The following is a 20723-nucleotide window of genomic DNA, read 5'->3' as shown; positions in this document are numbered from 1 at the left end:
GTCTTTCATGCATACTGTAGTTTTTTTAAACACATAATGGTTGCAGAATAGCAGACAGAATTTTACTCAAAAGAATTTTTTTTTGGTAGTTAGCTTTCCTTTCTAGTCAGTGTATATGGGAGGTAGAATCATGTCCCACTCATTGAAATCTTGTGAAATGCCATTAGGCTCCCAAATCTTCTAGATAACACTAAAGGCAATCAATAGAGATCTTTCCAGGTGAAAGGAGTTTGACTAGCTAGTGCATTGCTCATTTTGTTTAAGCAATTAGAAAGCAGTCAGTTGTTAAATATTTGCTGTATTTCATTCTTGGGTATTTATATATGCTTCAGTGGCAGATTTTATTTATCAATAACAATGGCTATGCCCAAGGAGGAAAAACAAACTTTTCATTAAAAGTACAGTGGAAAATTATCTTGAGATAAGCATGGACTATGGGTGGGACCTGCCTCAGAAATATGTTTGTTTTTTGTAACTCTGCTTTGGGATGATTTCAATTTAATTAAATCTATGAATTACTTCATTAATCATTTACTCTAATTGAGTGGGTATCTACAGTGAGTGAGGTAGGGTAATGTGGGTACAATTTATATGGCTGCCTATGGTTCCCATAGAGATTTGACTCACCCATATAATAATACAAGTGTCATCAAGTATAAACTTTGTGCTATGACAATTCTAAAGGGCTGAAATAACTGGAGAAGCGTCCATGGAAAAACAATGTTGGATTAGGTCTGAAATACTGAGTAGGATTTAGATCTAAGGAGAGAAGTGGAACCTGGCAGACAGACCAGCATTTGCAAAGACTAAAGGCAGCAGTGAACATGCCGTGTATGAAGGACAGTGGAGAGGATGACGAGGTAGGGATGGAGAGGATGGCGAGAGTGGGACAGAGAGGACACCTCATCATGCCCATGTGATGGAGAAACTTGAATCCTAGGAAGAGAATCTTGCCTTGTTTGGAGAAGCCCTAGAGGAACCCCATGGGAGGCTGTGAGGTTACACTAATGGTGATAGAAAGAAAACAATCTGAGAGAGGTAAGATCAAAATTTAAAAAAATAATTTGGGAACTTATTACAACGTTTCTGCGTAAGTGTCCCCAAAGTAGTGGTGGCAAAAAGAAAGGAGATCTAAAGAAAGAGAACAAAGAGTGGTGCTTGACTCCATCCTACATTGATTCACAGATATGATTTTGATACCTCCAGGTGCTGTAGACATAAATACCCAATACTGCCCCCACACTCATGAGCATAAACCCTAGGAAACCATAACCAGGACTGAGTTTGAGACCTATATGTGAAGTTTTTACCAAAGTGTTATGTCAGATGACTTCTTGCAGAAAGTGAGACAGAGTCTAGAAAAATAAATTAAAAACAAGTATCTAGGCTGCCCTTTTATCCTCCGAGAGCCTCTTCAGCATGTAGGAAAACAACCAACTAGTAAGATATGCTTGATGAACCTGCATCTCCATCAATTTCGGTGATGGTGAGGTTGACCTCTGAGCTCCCAGAGCCCCCCTCCAACATCCAGCCATCTGTATCAAAACTGGTGGTAAAAAGCTTTGGGTCTTGACTCTGCCACTTGCTTAATAGTATATTTTTGAGAAGTCAGTTATGCTGAGTCTCATTCAGCTTCTCCATTTATAAAACAAGACTAACACTACCTGCCTGTCAAACTCAGAGGATTGTCAGGATCAAAGGAGAAATATATATTAAGGCTATGAGGGCATAAGATGATGGGGGTGAGGAGTAGAGGAGAAAGAACTCTACTTGGTAACTACCTTGTCCTAGTTATCAAGGTGGGATTTTAAAAAAGATAATAAGTAGCATTTTTATGCTAGGAATTTCAGGCCTTGATCTAAAAGTGCCTTAAAGACTTGGCACTGGTCTAGTTAATAAGAGTTAGTTAAATGTTTTGTGGGGAAATGCCTTTTTTAATTCCAAATGAAAGCTTACATTAACCTTCAGTATATAAAACAGAAAAAAAACCACACAGAGAATCATTTTTAGTATAAAGGTTTTTTTATAATTTATAATATATACTTATGAAATCAGTCCATGGGAATAACAACGTTTTTCTGATTAACACAAAATTAGAATCTTACATCCACTTCGACCTCTAATTTTGTGTTTTTTTACTTTGGTTGCACAGTGTCAAGACAATTCTGGTTCACATAGATATGTAGTTAAAAGTGGTAGTACTTACGTTTTTCAGCTCACCTTGAATTCTCTGCGAAATCTTTAAATAAACAGAAAATAGGAAAAGGTTAGCTCCAATGTCTGAGCACAAAAACGTTAATTGACAGCATAGGGTAATACGTAGAGGAAGAAAACAGGTTGAATTTGGTATACATTGCATGAGTATAAGTTTCTTTTTATTCAAGTGTTTGAAATAGGGAGAATTGTTTTAACAGCATTGTTTGGATCAAACGTTTGTGGAACCTTTGAAAAACTCTCTGGAGCCTTAAGTGTCTACAGAATTGTGTTTGTAGCTGGCCACATGCACTGAGAATGGCTTAGAAATAGTTCTAAGCACTATTTGTGGTTATTTCTTGATCCTTATAACCACTGCATGAGACAGGTGAAGATGCTGAGACACACAAAGTTCGAGTCATTTTCCACGGCAAGATTCAAACCTGGGTTGTTTGACCCCACGGTGCTAAGTCCTGGAGGAGAATGGATTCATGCTCTGGCTACACAACTTAATGGCCAGATAGTTTCAAGTTTCCCACCTATCAAATACGGATCACCTGTGAGGCTTAGTTATGAAACCATCTGGAAACCCTGGCGTTTAGTAGGAGTTTAATAAATGTTTGCTGACTCTGAATTTACTCTATGGTTTACTCCCCCCCAACAAAGCCATCTATCTATGTAGTGATTATTTAATACAGGGTATGGCAAACTACAGTCGCAGGCCAAATCTGTACCACCCTACCCCCTGTCCTTGTAAATAAAGTTTTATTATAACACACCTACTGGTATTCGTTTATATATCATCCACGTACATGTGATGGAGACTGCATGACACGTAAAGTCTAAAATATTTACTATCTGGCCTTTTACAGAAAAGTCTGTCAACTCTAGATTTAATACGATGATCGTATGTTCGGGCATCTTCCCATAACATGGACCCAGCTAAGACAGCAATTCGAGTGTGTGTGGTTGAAGGAGAAAGCAGGGATGAGGCCTCACTAATGAGTTTGTTTGAAATCAGAACTGGTGAGGTTGTTGTGAGCACAGTAAATGTTGTTCCTGCCACCGTCATGGCATCGTGACCCTGCTCTGTCTACAAACATATATGGGTTTACATTAAGATGTTTTAGCATGGCTTGTATGTCATAAAGCATGGCCATGTTTACTAGGAGGGATTGTTTATTAAGTTGGGATTAAGAAACTCAAGCCACTGATGACCCAGAAATGATTTAATACTTTAATAACTCCAAAATTCAGGAATTTTATTATTTTTTTAAAGAAAAACTTTGGGTTGTTCTCCATCATGAATGAAAACCAAAGAAAAGAAATAATATTAAACTGGGTTAGATAAAGTAATTATTTCCTTTTTGTTTAAATTGTAGTTTTTCTTTTCTGTAGGATTTATTTTCTGTAATTTAAGGAATAAATAATTTGATGAAGGTAGGGAAGTGGTAGAGTTACAACATTTCATGCTACCAAGTGGACAGGGCTCTGACAGTCAACAAATTCTATGATTATATTTGTTAATCATATCACATTGACAGTTTCATGCCTCGTCCTCCATTTTGATAACATATTTGAAACTTATCAGAAAGTGGACATTAGCAGAATAGATTCTAAGTGTCAAAAAGCTCAGCTGTCGCTCCTCTACTTCCAACCTCAGTAATCCATTTTTGTGGGTGAATTTTCCCCTACTTATAGAAATGTGTTTGAGTTGAGCATATACGGGTATAATATGAAGTTGTGAGTATATAAGGCAATGACTGAAAATTTGAGTAGAAATTGCTGTCACTCATTTATATACTGAGCGCCAATGATGTACCAGGCACAGTATACTAGCCACTGGTTAAACATGACATCCAAAACAGACATGGTAATAGCCCTGATGGAGCCAGGGGAGACATAAAAATGCATGAAGGGCCCCCAAGCCATGTGAGGAGAGAACAAGTTAAGATTTTATATAATTTTTAAAAAATGGGACGTATAACTTCATTTAATAAAAGAGAGACTAGTACAAGGAAACTAGTCTGGATGAACTCTTGATGTGTCTTTTCAGGGGCATCATTTCTCATTTACCTTTGAAACCTCTAGCTAAGGGAAAGGTAGTGATTGTGTAACATGACACACTCTTTTGTGGATAATTATATAACGCTACCAAGGTAAAACCATTTAGAGAGAGGAGGAAATTTTATTCTTTTCAGCCTGAAATTTTTAGTAGATAAAGATAAAACCTTTCAAACTGTCTCCAATACATTGTCACCTCTGCAGAGAATCAAATTACGTTCCTTGCTCCCTTTTACAAAAGACTCATGTCTTAATTTATCACCCTAAATAAAAACATTTCCGTAAACCCTGCAAATTGCATTCCTGAGAAACCACAACAATCAAAAGAAAGTAATTAATGCAGGGCTAATCATATATATGTTATATATTTAACTTTCTTAACAGCCATTTTAAGAAATGACAATTTATGGTACTACACTAATGAACTTAACAGAGAATCACAACTTGTGAAATATTAGTGTTTTGCAGGTGTTAGTTTACGACACTATCATACGAATATGGTCTCAGCAGATATTCAAGACCAGATTGAAATTTAGGGGATTCTTAATACAATTGATAAAAAATAATGATGAGGAAAATTATTAGAATGAAAGCCAGTTAGTCCTAAGCAGCTGGATGGAAAAGAGAGGTCAGGACTTAATGACCCTTTAGCGCCAAGAAGAGGACTTGCACGTTCTGTGCTGTAGGTTACTCTGCTTTGAAGGGCTTGGTTGCGAAACACTAGATGATAGCATGTATTCCCTTAACATCATGAAGCATCAAATAGGATCGATACAGAAATGTGAAAGGTAGAGTTTCAAGTTCTATAGTTTCCACCTGCAATTTCCCTGGTAAGTGGAAAAGCCTAGGTTGATTACTTAGAAGATTAAATTGCTATTACTGTTGAACTGTTATGCAGAACAGATTATATGTCCTTTGTAAGTGTGGTCTTTTGGGGGAACCTGTGTGATGTCCTGGAAAGAGCAATCTTGTGCACCACAGATTCAATATGACCTTAGACAAGTCACTTAACCCCTTGAGTCACCAGCTGCCTCATCAGTAAAATGAAAATAAAAAACTATTATCATCTCTTTTTCCTACTTCACTTGATTTTTTGAGGTCCAAAGAAAACACTTTCTTGTTTGGGAAGCCCTACACTTTTGCTTTAATCACTATATTTTGTTTTACAATAGGCTTCACAAGATTATGATGTGGTCTCTGTAGTGTGGTCAGTGGCACATTGAGTTACCCACATTTTGGGCTCCAAGGGACATCTCTACCTTAGGATATGCTGCAATGATGGGAAAGGGTTATAGGTGTACTATATCTTTTTAGTTCTACTTGGTCTCATACAAAGCAACTCTAGCACTCTTTTGCTTAAGATTTTAAGGTGTGATTAGAAATCTTACAAGTAGAATAAAGCAATTAGGTATCAATCAATTGAAATTTTCTTGTATGCAACTCTATACTCTGAAAACACTTCGGTGGTTACAAAAAAATTATAAATACAACTGCTCTTTTGGATGTCTCATAGACACTCAGTGTGTCTGCAACTGAATTTGTTTCTCCTCCTTCTCATAATGAATTTCATGCTCTCTTTCATGGCCCAAACCAGAAACCTTGGAGTTATTTTAGATTTTTCTTCTTGTTTAACTCCCATGTCTACTTTCAACAACAATCTTGTAGGTTGAATTTCCTTAATTTATTATGCAGCCATACATTCCATTCTATGTGCTTTGCCTCTGCCTTGATTCTTGTCTTCATTGTTTCTCACAGCAGAATTACCACAATAACTTCCTAACTGCTCTCCTTTGTTCAGAACTATCTCTTATAAATCCTCCTCTTTAGTGATGGCAGACTTAACTTCCTAAAGATCTGACCAAAGTATTCCCTTGTTAGAATTTGTTAATGCTCCTTAGAGCTTTGAAGTTACAGTATCTTAGCACATAAGGGTTTTATTCTCCAGCCCCATATCCACCAAATCTCATTATCCCACACTGCTCAGCGTGCCCTTTATTCTGTCCATTTCATGCTGTTCCATGCCTCCACATTTTTACACATGATGCTAAGACTGCCTAGAAAATTATTTCCCCATTAAATGCCTGGTTAACTCCTATTCGTTCTTCAAACCTCACCTGTACTGCCACCTCTTTCTAGAAGCCTTCCCAATGCCACTTTATTTAAATGTCATTTCTCTTGACTCTGAGAGTGCCCTGTGTATACTGCTCCTGAATTTATTAATCCAGATTAATTCTAATCTTAATGTTTTTCTGTGTATCCCTAGACTCTAACGGTGACTGTCACATAACCTGATACGCTTCTTTTGAATGAATCGATTAGCCCCATCTAATATGGTGGCCACGCCAGAAGTGAAGATAAAAGTCATATACTGACTGAGTTGAATGAAACAAAGGAAGCCAAACTGTTAAAGTCAAACTGTTAGAGTGAAGAGTTAAGGAGTCAAAAGGAACAAATTGAAAAACAGTGAGAAGCACGGAGACCAACAGAAGTTTGGGATAAATCTTACATCATGTTCTAGCCAAGGGTTGACAAGTCCATCAGGTTATGGGAGCAGCCTTAAAGTTATAAGATTGCAGCAGACATGATTGTGCTTTGCAGAGTTTAAGTACAAAGGCAAGAGTGTGTTTGAAAAACAGACAGAAGGCCAATTTCACTGGAGCAATGAGGGACGGTGTTGCGGGCTGAATTGTGTTCCTCCAAATCTCACATTGGGGTTGAAGTCCTAATGCACAGTACATCAGAACATGACTGTTTTTGGAGATAGGGCCTTTTAAGAGATGATTGAGTTAAAACGAGGCCATTAGAGTGGGTCCTAATGTTATCTTACTGGTGTCCTCATAAGGAGAGGAAATTTGGACACACAATACAGCTATAAGAAGAGGAAATTTGGACACACAACACCGCACCAGAAGAAAGAGCTTATGAGAACACAGTGAGAAGTCTACACTTTGCAAGCCAAGGAGAGAAACCTCAGAGGAAACCAAACCTACTGACACTTTGATCTTGGACTTCCAGCCTTCAGAACTGTGAGAAATAAATTTCTGTTGTTTAAGTCATCTATTCTGTGGTATTTTGTTATGGTAGCCCTAGCAAACTAATGCAGAGGAAAAGAATAGTAAATAAGGTCAGAGAAATGACAGAAGTTTGGGCAGGGAGGATGGGGGAGAATCATGTTTTGGGGTCTTTGTAAGGTTATTATAAGGACTTCAGGTTTTATTCCAGTGAAATGGAAAGCCATTGGAAGATTTTGAGTAGGTGAATATTATGACCTGACTATTACCTTCATGGAGATTGGGAACCAATAATGCAGGAGTCATACTGAGAAGGCGGTCAGAGTTATCAACTGTGTAGGAGAGAAGGGGTAGAAAACAGTCAACAGGGAAAGGATATGGGAGATGCTGCCTTTCTTCCATTTTACAACTGAAAACAACAACAACAATAATTACAACAAACAAAAAACTGAGGATACTAAGTGAGAAAACTGAAAATCCAAAAGTGACTTGCCTAGTATGACACAGTAACTGTGTGGCCATCCCAGAAATAGGAATCAGGCACCCAGTGCTCTTTAATACTTTGTGCTTGGAGAGAGATACATTTGGCTTCTCATGGAAAGAACACAAGTTTGATAACCTAATGTTTGGAGGGGGCTGGATTTATCTTTGTGAGCAGATATCAACACTTGAGTTGGTGGCCATGGAGTAAGCTGTGACACTCAGCTGTCCATCCATGTCTCTATGACTCAAGGACACATAGCTTGAAAGACTGGCAGGAACAAGTGGAAATTATTCATGGGCTCTAGTCACAGACTGTTTCCACAGATGTCCTTTATGAAAGATCATTTCATTGATAGAACAGTTTTCAGAGATGATGCTAGCAAAGGCTGATCTCTGAACTGTTCTCCCACATGCTAGAGGGATAGGATTTTCTGATTCAAAGTTAATAATCAGTGTGTGTATGTATACATACCGGAGGTGCCAAAAAAATGTATACAAGTGGACACTTTGGTCAACATTGCTCAAGCAGTAGTTTGACGTAATCAGAAATGTCTGGATGCTGATGGTAACCACTTTGAACACCTCTTGTAATTGCAGAAGTCAAACGTGACTTGTATTCATCTTTTGTTATTGGTATATATTATTACAATTTTAATAGTTTTTTCCTTTCTTAAAATGTGTGTACATTTTTGGCACCCTCTGTATAATATATATATATATATATATATATATATATATATATATATATATATATATATAATATTATATACATATAAATACAATGCATATAAATACATGCATATAAAGTTTGATATGTGTATTATATTGTATATATATGTATATATGCAATAGAGAAATATCAAACTTGAAGATAATAAAATATGTTTAACAGCATAAATATGCTCGATTAAATCTGCAGGATATTGCATAGAGATCTGAGTTCAAATGTGACAACTCTGACTAACTACATGAACTTGGGGTAGTTAGTGAACCTCAGCAAGGTTCAATTTCCTATTTGAAAAATGGGATAAGGTGAAGGGATTAAGAAGTACAAACTGGCAGTTACAAAATAGTCACAGGGATGTGAAGTACAGCATAGGAAATATAGTCAATAATATTGTAATAACTGTGTAAGCTCTCAAGGGGGTGCTACATTTATCAGGGGTATCACTTCATAAATTATATAAATGTGTACTCACTGTGCTGTACACCTGAAACTAATTTAATATTGAATGCCAACTGTAATTAAAATGAATAAATAAATAAATAGAAGGAAAAGTGGGATAATTATACCTAACTCATAAGGTTGGGACCAGATTAGAAAAGATACTGGGCATAAAGCATTTAAGACAATGCCTGGGTCATTGTAAGTGTTTAATTAGGGTAATTTTTATTTTTTTATTCCTTCTTTTTTATGTTTTTCCTTCTTGCTTCAGGTTTAATTTCCTCTTCTCTTTCTAGTTTCCTAAAGTGGAAGTTGAGAACACTGATATATAAAATCTTTCTTCTTTTCTAATGTAACCATTTAATATATATTTCTAAGTACTGTTTCAGTTGCAGTCTACAAATTTTGATATATTGTGTTTTTATTTTCATTCAGATCAACATTTTCTAATATCTTTTGTGATTTCCTCTTTTAATTCATAGGTCAATTTCCAAATATTTGAAGATTTTTGCATATATATTTCTGTTATTGAGTTTTAATTCTCTTATAGTCAGAGAACATGCTTTGTATAATATTAATCTCTTTAAATTTATTGAGAGTTGTTTTATGGCTCATAATAATGTCTATTTTATTTAGTGCTTATGTGCCCTTGAAAAGAACATACACTCTGCTGTTGTTGGATGAAGTGTTCTGTAACTGCTAAGTAGGTCAAGTTAGCTGATGGTGTTGTTTCTGTCTTGTATATACTCATTGATTTGCTGTCTATTTTTGCTATCAATTACTGAGAATGGGGTGTCAAAATTTCCAATATAATTGTTGGAACCATAAAATGTCAGATATTAATATAACCACTCCAGCTTTCCTTTGATTAGAATGTCCATGGTATATTTTTTTACTATCCTTTTATTTTTAATTATTAAAATCTATTTGCTAAGTGATATCTTTCAGGTATCACATAGTTTGCTATTGCCTTTTTATCTAATCTAACAATATCTGTCATTTAATTCAACTGTCTATACCTTTCCATTTAATGTAGTTATTGACATTGTTGGTTTTTAAATCTGTTATTTGTTTTCTATTTATCTTCTCTTTGTTTACTCCTCCAGTTTTGTTTGTTTGTTTTAGACAAGTATTTTTATTATTCTGTTTTATTTTCACTATTAGCTTATTAGCTGTAACTCTTTTTATATTTTAGTGGTTGTTATGGGGTTTTCGGTACACATTTTTTACTTATCACAGTTTACCTTCAAGTAATATTGTACCACTTCATGAATGATGTGAAAACCTTACAACATTACGTATCATTTCTCCTTGCATCCTTCTTCTTTGTTGCTATATTGCTATACCTTTCATTTCTATTTATGACATAAAGTCCAAAATTTACTGCTTTTTTTTTTTTTAACTTTGAAGAGTTTCCCATATTTTAAAAAGGTCGTAAAATGACAGAAAATAATTCTGTTCTATATTTACCCATATAGTATTCATTTCTGGTGCTCTTCATTTCTTTATGTAGACGGGAATTTCTACCTGTTATTATTTTTCATTTGCCTAACGAATTTTCTTTAATATTTGTTGAAGTAAACATTTGCTGATTATGAATACTTTCCCCTTTTGTTTGTTTGAAAATCTTTATTTGGCTTAATTTTGAAAGGATATTTTTATTGTATAAAGAACTCTTAGTAGACAGATTTTTGTCTTTTAGTACTTTAACGATATCTTGCTAGTATCTTTTAGCTTAAATAGTTTCTGATGAGAAATGTGCCTTCATCTTCACCTTTGTTCCTCTCTAAATAATCTATTCCCTTCCCCTCACCCCCATGTTCCCCTCCGTTGCTTTTAAGATTTTGTCTTTATCACTGTGATATTTTTTTCAATCTCACTATGATTTTTATTGGCTTTTTTTTTTAAAGTATTTTTCCTGCTTGAGACTCATTGAACTTCTTGGATCTCTAAATTTATAATTTAAAGTTTATCAACGTTTGCAATTTTTTAGCCATTATTGTTTCAAATATTCTGTTCCCACTTCTCCTCCTGGAACTCCAATTTCATGTGTGTAACATCAGTGATACTGTCCTGTATCTCACTGGTTTTCTGTTTGGTTATTAAATCTTTTTTCTTCCCTGTATTTATTTTGGATAATTTATTTTGCTCTATGTTCAAATTCACTAATATTTTCTTTTACAGCATCTAATCTGCTGCAAATCTTGTTAGTGTATTGATGGGTTTTGTTATATTTTTTTAAGTAATATTAGATTTTTTTCTTTTTTCTGGCACAAGGTTACTTGTGAGTTACTTAAAAGCAGTTGGATCCTATCTTGTTAAGCTTTGTTAAGATAGGTCAAGATAAGTCTAGGGCTAATTTATCCCCATTTCTAGGATATAGCACCTCTGAAGATTCTATTAATATCTCATAATTCAATGAACATTAAGGTTGGTGCAAACGTTATTGCTGTTTAAAAGGTTAAAAACAATTGTAAAAACCGCAATTACTTTTGCACCAACCTAATATTTCCATTCTTGCTTTTAGGGTAACAAACTAATTACAGCCCTATGTGAACTCCAAGGGTTTTTCCACTTACCTCTTTCTGGTGTTTCTTTCCCCAGCCTCAGTTGGTTGTCTCTCCTGAATGTGCATATCAGAACTCAGCCAATGACTTTAGGGGACCGATTTGTATTTCTCTAGAGCTCTACCTCTCTTGGTGTACAACTTTTTTTTTTTTCCCCCTGTTACTCACCCCTCAAAGTCTATCCTTCTTACCTCTCTTAACTTCTGTCTCTGTCTCTGCAACTCATCAAATAGGTGGGTTATAGCTGGGTCCCCTTCTTCCTGTGCCACAGCTTGGAAACTTTCTACAAGCAGTCAGCTGGTGAAATCACAGGGCTTTTAGGATGAACAGCGTTTCCTGATTTAGCCAGGACTTTTCCAGTTTCAGCACTGAAAGACTGATTTCCTGAGAACCTCCCCAAGTTCCACGCAAGCTGGGACGGTTGGTCACTCCTGGCCACAGTGTTGCTTTCCATATGCGGTGGATCACAGTCCTGTACTATCTTTGGACCAACATCTGAAAATTGTTCCTGTGTTTGTGTGTATGTGCATGTGTGTGTGTATTTTTTCAGTTTTCTGATTGTTTCAAGTTGGCCCTGTTACTTCATTTTGGCCAGAAGCAGAAACCCTGATTTATTTTTAAGGTTATTTATTCTTGTATGTGAAAAATCAACCGGAGAGAATAAAAGTAAAAGTCGGCAGACCAGTTGAAACCTATTATTGTGGTCTTATATGATGGTGGCCTAGACACAAACGGTGATATAAATGATGGCAAAATGTGGAAGGAGTGGAAATATATTTGAGAAATGTGTTGAATAGATCAAGGTCCTAAAGTAACTTATAAAAGACTTTTTATAGACTGATTTAGATAATCCAAAGCATTCCGAATCCAGTTACAGTGTTTGATACAGCCTATAATTTTGTCTCTTGCCCACAAGGATTCATTGATGAAATCCCCAGATCCAGGACCCACATTCCCGGACAGAGAATCTGATATGTGTTGGGAAAGTTGGAAAAATGGAGTCAGCAATTCACAAAAGATGTGGAGGAAGAGACTGCATTTCAGGGCGTAGTGGCTAGGATATTTGGGTCTCTCCCTGTAATGGAAATTCCCACTAAACCTGTGATGACTGAAAGGGAAGAGGAAGTTACATATGTCTATGACCAGTGGACCATCTCCTTTTGACATCTGATATGTCCACAGCTACTCAGGCACTAAGTCCCTGCTCACCCCATGCAGAAAGCGGGGGATCATCAAGCTTTACCCAGGATCCGGGTAAAATTTCTTACTAGCACCCTCCATATTTTCCTGAACACCATTCCTCAAGATTTAGATGCCGTAGTTAACTGAATGCAGACACATTCTTGAGAATAGAAGCTAACCGTAGCACAAGAAACACCTAGATGAGAATATCCTTTGGGATACCACAGGGTAGAGAAATTTCTGTTGTTGCTAAACATAGACCTCTTACTTCACTTGCAAGAACAAGACCTTGGATTTGGCCCTATTTTAAGGGAGTGTGTGTGTGTGTGTGTGTGTGTGTGTGTGTGAGTGTATGTGTACATGTTTGTGTGTGCATGTGTATTAGACTGATGAAAAAGAAAAAAGTTAAGTGCCCAAAACTGTCCAGCTATACTCACCAACGTATAACTAAAACCTTTGTGGAAATGCCTCACAGAAAGTTCAAACAATTTTAAATGGCTGATGTCAGATATTTTCTGAGTGAGGAGAGGAAGGAAATTGTGGGGATTTGTCTTTTGGTACAGGGGAAAGAGTCAAGAGAAGGGGGAAAAAGAGAAAAGAGGTGGATAGCTATATGAGTTTATCAGGGTTTTCATCCTCAGCTAAAACTGACCAAGGATAGAGAGAAAAGGGGAGCACAGCATTTTTGTCATGCTTGGTTGTGAATGCATGTTTTTATTATGTTTTATAAAAACACATCTATCTTACAAGGCAAATTCTTCTTAGGTGATTTGTATGTTTGTGTTAACAAATAGGTTTTCCATGGCAGAAATCTGGAAAAGTGGCATACAGAAGATCTTTCCAAAGAGAATTCTACAGAACAAAGGACTAAGGTAAACAACCCCTTAGAATATAACAACTTTCAGGGAAGGGAATATGTCTTAGGTAGTCAGCTAATCCCCAACACCCATCCCTCAGACCTGCACATGGTAGGTGTTCAGAAAATATTTATTAAGTGAAAGCCAGAAGTTTGGGGAATAAAAATATTCCATGGACAAATGAATTTGAAAATGCTCTATACAATATCCCCTTATATAGATTCACAACACATGTTCACCTATTAAAGACTCTTAGAAAACCTACCGTAAGAAAACCTATTTATTTTTTGAATAAACTAGGTGTTTCCAGTATCTTTGACCCTGGAATACTTATTACCATCCTGCAGGACTGCTATCTTAACCCAACACATCTTTGATACAGCAAAGCTGATCATAAGGACGAGACTTTGAAAAGATGACTGTGACATTACATTGCACTCTAATTAAATTGAATCTGTACCACAAAAACATTTTATGTATTCAAGTTAAACTGATTTATTGTATGAGCTGGGTTTGGTAGGTTCCAAGCAAAATTTTTATTTTGCTTCTGTCCCTTCAAACCTGGTGTTTTGACTATTCACCCCCCGGACAACTGCCAGGTTCCACTAACCAATAAAACTCTGGGCAGTTCTTCATTGGCTTTTCTGATTACTAACAGGTAATAAATGAAATAAAACAAATTTTTTTTCAAGGTAGTGTGAAGTGTAACGCAGTTGAAAGTCTATTCCATATGAACTTTAACCCTGTCTCCTGTCACATCTCTGTTATCACTTGGGTTGGAAATCCAGGAATAGGGGGAGGGGGCAGGTTGGATTCCTCACGTTTTTCTCTCTGTAGCTTCTCCCCATTTCCTAACGGTGATTTCTGGCCTCTCCAGAGAAAGGGGAAGGTAGGCAAGCAAGGGGAAGGTTGAAAGGTATAATAAAGTGGACTGGTGCTATTATAATCTGTCATTGCAATCCTCTGTGTGGATCCCAACTGACTTTTCCCTCATGGGCATTTTGGTGAGGTCTTTTTTTTATTCTTATTGCTTATTATTTTTATTTTATTCTGACAATCCCTTCCTTTAGCTATCTTTCACGGCACCTCCCAGTAACTATTTCACTGACTCCTTGTATGCTGTCTCAGGCTAGCCACTTATAACTTCTTCATTCTCTCTTCATCCCTACTAATGTGGTCATCTCACCTTTCCAGGCAATCTCTCCCCAAAAGACTCAATCTGCCTTTTTTGCACAGGGTCCTATTTGTCCCACCAAATTCGGGAAGGGCTGCTTATTCCCAAGAGAGCTCATTCTTAGACATCAGAAAAAGGTAGTCCAGGCCACCGTCCCTGTGTTTTCAAGTATGAGTCAGACATCAGTCCCTTTGTCCAGAAGGCATATAGCAAACTCTCCAAGTGGTTCCACTGATGTGTTTCTCTTTTGGTTTGTGTTAAGGAAGAAACACATCCCTCTCGGGGGGAGAATGAGGATGAGGACACTTACTAAATTGGTAACACCATTCAAAAAAATCCTGAGTGTCGGCTTCTTTAATCACTCTTCATTGATTAGAGGTTGCCAATGTGATAACATGGTAAAACCATTTCCATAATCTCTTAGTGGATCCTTTTATAGGTAAGCTTTAGAAGTGGGGCTCCTTGGCACCAGCTCTGTTGGGCCGCTTCTGAAACACCTAGACAGGAGGAAATGCCTCATTTAACTTCCCGATGCACATAACTTAATATACTCAATCCACACTAATATGTTTTATGAGAAATAGAGCAGCAGGAACCAAAGCTGAAATAAGAACTAGCCAGGGATATAACCAGTGAGACTTATCATGTCTAGTTTTATGCACCAATTATTAACTTTACATGGTGAGTTTTACAGCCATTAGAATGTAGACAGAGATTGAATTTGACTTATAAAAGACTCATTTTGCTCTACTGCCCAGTTCATGGCCATCAGACAACAAATTAATCTCCCTTATAAATACGTAGCTATGCTTTGGCTTGCACTGTCCTTTGGCTTTTGCTATGTTTGACCTTTACAACAATACCCTTGTTTGCCCAGCAATCTGTTGTCACTGGATCCTAATGAGCCCAAAGACCTTAAGGCCACCAGCAATGATGCTCGAGTTAAGAGTCCCAGTTTAAAAAAAGAAAAAGCAGTCCAAATTGTATATCAATTCTCTGACCCACGTTCAGGGATTAGCTATGCATTTTAGCAAGTTAAAAGTTACCCACCTTTCTGGAATTCTCAAACTTTTCTACAATCCCCTACTACTCCCTCTCAATTGTGATTGCATGTTAGAATCACTTGGGGAGTATTTAAAAATTCCAGTGCTCAGACTGCAGCCCACTCTAATTAAATCAGAATCTTTGCGTTGGAACCCAGGTATCAATGTTTTTAAAACTCCCAGGTATTTCAATGTGCAGTGACACGGTGGCGTGTCACTGATAACACATTTTGCCTCACACTTACATGTAGCTTCTACCGACTCAAAGCAGAGCACATAATTAAAACCCTGATGAATTCCATCCCATCTCCAGGTCAAAGAGACATGGAAAGTGCATTGCCTAGGCTATACTATGTTTAGCTTTGCCTGGTCAGTACCCCTTTAAAAGCTGATTAGGCTTCATCATCTATAAATTAAGACAAAATTCTAATTGTTTACTTTCTCTTCAAAACTCAGCTGTTCAGGCAACAGCAGCCTATGTCTCTCCCCATGACAGTTATCTGGTGCTGGGTAGCAACAGACCATTTTACAGGGGGCCTGTGCTCCCCCAGTGTGTCCACAGCCTCGCCTACCGGAATCCCCCACCTGGCAGAGTTCTGGACACCTGCTAGTGTCCAAGTTTGGAGAAGTCTTACAAACTTTACCCCTTCCCTTCCGTTTGCAAATGCAGGCAACTCCAACTTCCTCCAAAGAGCCTTCTTTGATCTGAATGGCTCAAACAATCCTTTAACCCCTCGATTGTTTAAAAGGTTATTTGGTTTATTTCTTCTTTTCTCTGCCAACTCATTCTCCCCCCAGAGTTTGTTCTGTTCTTTCACTTTGAGAAACAAAACAAAGTGTGACTACACATCTATTCTCCAAAGACCACAGCTCCTCAAGGCTGAGAGCCAGATGCTTGATTTGTTTTCCATCTAGAGCTGTACATACGGAGAAAGTTCTCAACACAAGGCCATTCTGCTTTTGACCTTCCTAGGGCTGAATGCACAGCTAGTCAACAGTGGAGCTGAAAATAGAACCCAGGACTTTCAAATCATTGTTCTGCTCACTGGGCTGTGCTTCCTCCCATAAGGACTCGGTTAAACTATGTCCTGTTTTGCAAAATCAGAAATCATAATATACGTATGAGAAACTGGACGCAGAAGAAACACAAGCCCCACCCTCAGGAAAGATGGCACTGTAGCATCAAGGGAGTGTGAGTTCACTTCTAGCACGGCAGCTCGTAGGTTGGATGCACTAAAAAGTGCGTGTTGAATCATCGACTTCGTAACGCGTAGCATTTTGAACAAGGAGTTCCTGCTGAGTGCCAAGAATGTATGTTCTTGACAATCCATGGAAAGGGTGTTTAGAACATTAGAGAGGTTTTTGTGAAAATGACGGGACCTGTATGCAAAGATGGTCAGGGACCTGGAATCGGTGTGACTTTCCAGCTTAGGGTAAGAAGTGTCGTGGGGAGGAAGTAGAGCTGTGGTAACGCTGTAATTCTAGGTCAGGTGTGTGGGCGGGCATTGGAGAGGGCAGGACGCAGACCGGAACAATAGGAGAACTGGGAGTGACTGACACTTACCAAGCTCCCAGGAAGAGTTCAGAACTCTGTCTTCTGCACCACCATTTTGCGAAGGGCTTACTTCTCTTTTAGGGATCATCACACTGCATTGGTTTTTGGTGAGTTCCTCTGTTTTTAGACAGAGGAGGCTGAAGCCCAGGAAGTGTAAGAGTTGCTTTGGGTTGCACGGGGAATTACTTGATAATAAAGCCAGAACCAGAAACCTCCTCTCCCAACCTCAAGTTTGATTTGCTTTCCACAACATTAGAGTATTCCAAATAACTTCCAAGAAGAGAAAAACACCTCATTATTTCTCCTCATATTTATAGCTGGGGAAACTGGTTAGAGATAAAGCATGTAAATAAGTAAAATATATCATAGCTAAGTATATTTTAGTAAAGAAGCAAGCAAAAGATCATGGTGCTTCATGTCTCAGGAAGCTCTTTTGTTAATGTATTCAATGGCTGTTATCTTGCATACGTGACACTCTCATATCAAATTGCATTGTGGTGTAGCAAAATACTAGTTTGACTTGTTCTTTGTTTCCTCGGGCTAATTATTATTTTTAATACCTTTTGATACGCTAAATAAGGCTCCTATGCGTAGGATTTCTCATATGTTTATTAGTCATCACCATCATTTCACACGTGTGTATTTTTTACTACTTTCAGAATGTCAGTAAATGATTATATTTGAGGCTCATAAGAACATCATAAAGCAGCATTTACCTGAATATTCTTAGAAAATACATATTTAAGTAGTGAAATATGTGGTATCAGACCATATAGTTTCAAACCATTCCTCTGTCACTCACCAGCTATGTAGCCTTGAGTAAGTTTCTCAACCCTTCTGTACGTTAGTGCCTCGTCTGTAATATGGAGCAATATGAGTAGATATTGCGTGCATCTATTTTTAGAATTAGATGGGGTAATCCATGCAAAGTGTTTATCAATTCACATGGCATATTCTCACTATCCTATATTGTTAGCTAGACTATCCACTCATAAATGATGTATTGATGGGCTATAATAACTAACATTTAATGCATGTTTGTTACTATGAAGTACCATTCTAAGAATGTCACAAGTAGTAACACATTTAATATTCATAATGTCCTTTTGAGTTAAGAACTATTATTACTATTTCTGTTTCACAAATGAGGAAATTGAGACACAGAGAAGTGAAGCCACTTGTCCAAAGTCACACAGCTGGGAGATTGCAGAGCCAGGACTCAAATTCAGAAAGTCTGGTTCTAGGTTCTGTTCTGCCACCTCCCAGGACAGACTGTGTGCTAGGCCTGGAGCAATGGTAATGGGAACTGGTGAGTTCCTTGAGGAACTGAAGCCTTCCTGGGCTTCTGATTTCTCTGTCTAAAAAGAGAGCTTTGGGGGCGACTGATTATAAAATTCCTAGTACCTTTAACAATCTTTGATTTCCCTCCTGGGAATTTTTATTATGGAACGTATCTTCCCCATCCCTACCCCCACACGTACATTTCAACGTTTTTGGAATTAGATTATTTCACAAATCACATACACATTAAGTTTATCTTTCTTCTTCTCCTTCTCTTCCTTCTCCTTCTTCTTCTTGCCTGAAATATTGTCAGTAAATGGATAGTATATCTGAGATTTAAGGCTAAAGAACAAAATCTAAATATAAACTAACAACTTAATATCCAGCACCACAAACAAGAGCTGAAGCTATTCTAAAGGCTTGTTTCATGTGTGAATGACGTTCTGTACTGAAAACTAGGAAAAGAGCACTTCACGTATCATTACTGCTTAATTTCTTTAAAATTCAGGCCATCTTCCAGGGAATGCATTATATTTTCTCTGTAGCAGATATGATCCCTAGTGTTCCCCTCCCAATGATGACAGTACCCTATCAGAGACAACATACTTTTAAAAACAAGAATGTCTCAATACATTTGATTCGGCATCCGCAAGTACCTGTGACTCATCTGGATGAGGCCAGGTCATTCTTTGCAGTCAGCTGAGAATACCAAGGGCCCTTCGTTACTCCAGGCACATCCAAGTGGGAGAACAGCTGTCCTTTGTTTCAGGAAAGGATAAGACGAAGGTGAGCTCATGGGTAGATTTTCCTGTTCGTAACATCTGAAACCAAGGTAGCTGCCAACAGTTTGGGAGGTTTTATTAAAGGGGAGATAGTTCTTGCTGGGGTAAAGTTACAATGGAAGGAAAATTCCTTCCCCAGTCGATGCCCTGGTGCTTCAGATGTGCATAAGACAAATCACACTGCGGCCCTGCGAATGGTCCTTCGATGCCTCCCCTTGTGTGCTAGATAAAAGTCCACACACTTTAGCACTTTCTAAACTCTACCCATAATTACGTGCAGTTCTCTGAATCCACCTTGCTCCTTTGTGCTTGGCATGGCTTTCCCACATCTTCACTTGGACAACTCTGCTGTTCAGATTCAGCTCAGATGTCATCTCCCCCAGGTAGCCTTTGGTAGCTTATCAGTTAGGATAAGAGCCTATTCTTGGACATCTCAAAACATCTCATTATTTTCTTTATCCAGGGGATTCTCAAACCCAGCTGCACAATGGAATCACCTGGAAAGTTATCAAAACACACCAATACCCAAGCCCTGTTTGGGGTTTTTGATTCCACTGGTCTGGGTTATCAAGCGTCGCTAGTTAATGTACCCAGGTGATTCTAATGTGCATCCAATGACATTGTATTAAAAGTTTGATATTTATCTTTCCCCAAATGGAATTATTTTATATTGATATGAATGTCCTCTGAGGTTTAAAAAATGCCAAACACTAAGAGTTGCTCACTAAGTAGTTTATGAATAATGCATAGATAAATAAGTAAACAATACATACACGCTAACCTCCCATCACCTGTGTTTAGAAGCTCACCTATGTTCATGCAGTGATTTAGGGTAAGCAGTTGTGAAAAATAGAAGAACCCATGTGGATCCCAGGTGTTTGGGGACAAAGGATGCCATCTAAGGAAGTGTCTGAGAAGACACAATAAGGCCTGAAAGAAAACCTGGGAATTTTGAATTAATTAAGAGCAGGTGCTGGAAAAATGGAACCAGGAAATTTGACCTAAGCAGGAACTTTGGGAGGGGTCAATGCAAGAGATTCTGGGGCTGGAGATCAGGAGAAGGGAACAACCAGTTCAAAATATAAGAGACTGGAAAGAGGCTAACTTCTTCCTACACAGAATATAAATACAAGATACGTGGAGTCAGTCGAGAAGACTTAGCTTTCCTTAAGACGCAGGGTCCAGGGCCTAAAAGTCAAGACTTCTTAGTAGCCAGAGGAGAAATCAGCAGAATAGGAGTCAAGCTCGAGCATCACTGGACCCCGCTCTACTCTGTTCTACGAGTTTGTGTTCTGTGGGTCATAAAATATGCTACGTGCTCTATATACGTCATCCCATTTCACCTGCAAGATTAGGCTTATAAAGC

At 37.8% G+C, this 20723-nt stretch overlaps 1 long non-coding RNA gene across 2 annotated transcripts in view; it reads left to right on the top strand.

The window, feature by feature from the left end:
• LOC141570067 (uncharacterized) overlaps positions 1-20723 on the top strand; it is a 66616-nt gene that overhangs the window by 11683 nt on the left and 34210 nt on the right. Inside the window, exons 2-3 of one of the 2 annotated variants that reach the window (XR_016022475.1) lie at positions 6521-7283; positions 13460-13537. This is a non-coding gene — a long non-coding RNA (uncharacterized LOC141570067). The remainder of the gene's footprint in view (positions 1-6520; positions 7284-13459; positions 13538-20723) is intronic. The other variant, XR_016022476.1, reaches the window with a different exon arrangement.

This window comes from Rhinolophus sinicus, chromosome 1 (genome assembly GCF_057876585.1).
Source record: "Rhinolophus sinicus isolate RSI-liver-muscle chromosome 1, RSI-T2T, whole genome shotgun sequence".
Taxonomy (NCBI): domain Eukaryota; kingdom Metazoa; phylum Chordata; class Mammalia; order Chiroptera; family Rhinolophidae; genus Rhinolophus; species Rhinolophus sinicus.
This window is presented reverse-complemented; position numbering and strand designations above follow the sequence as displayed.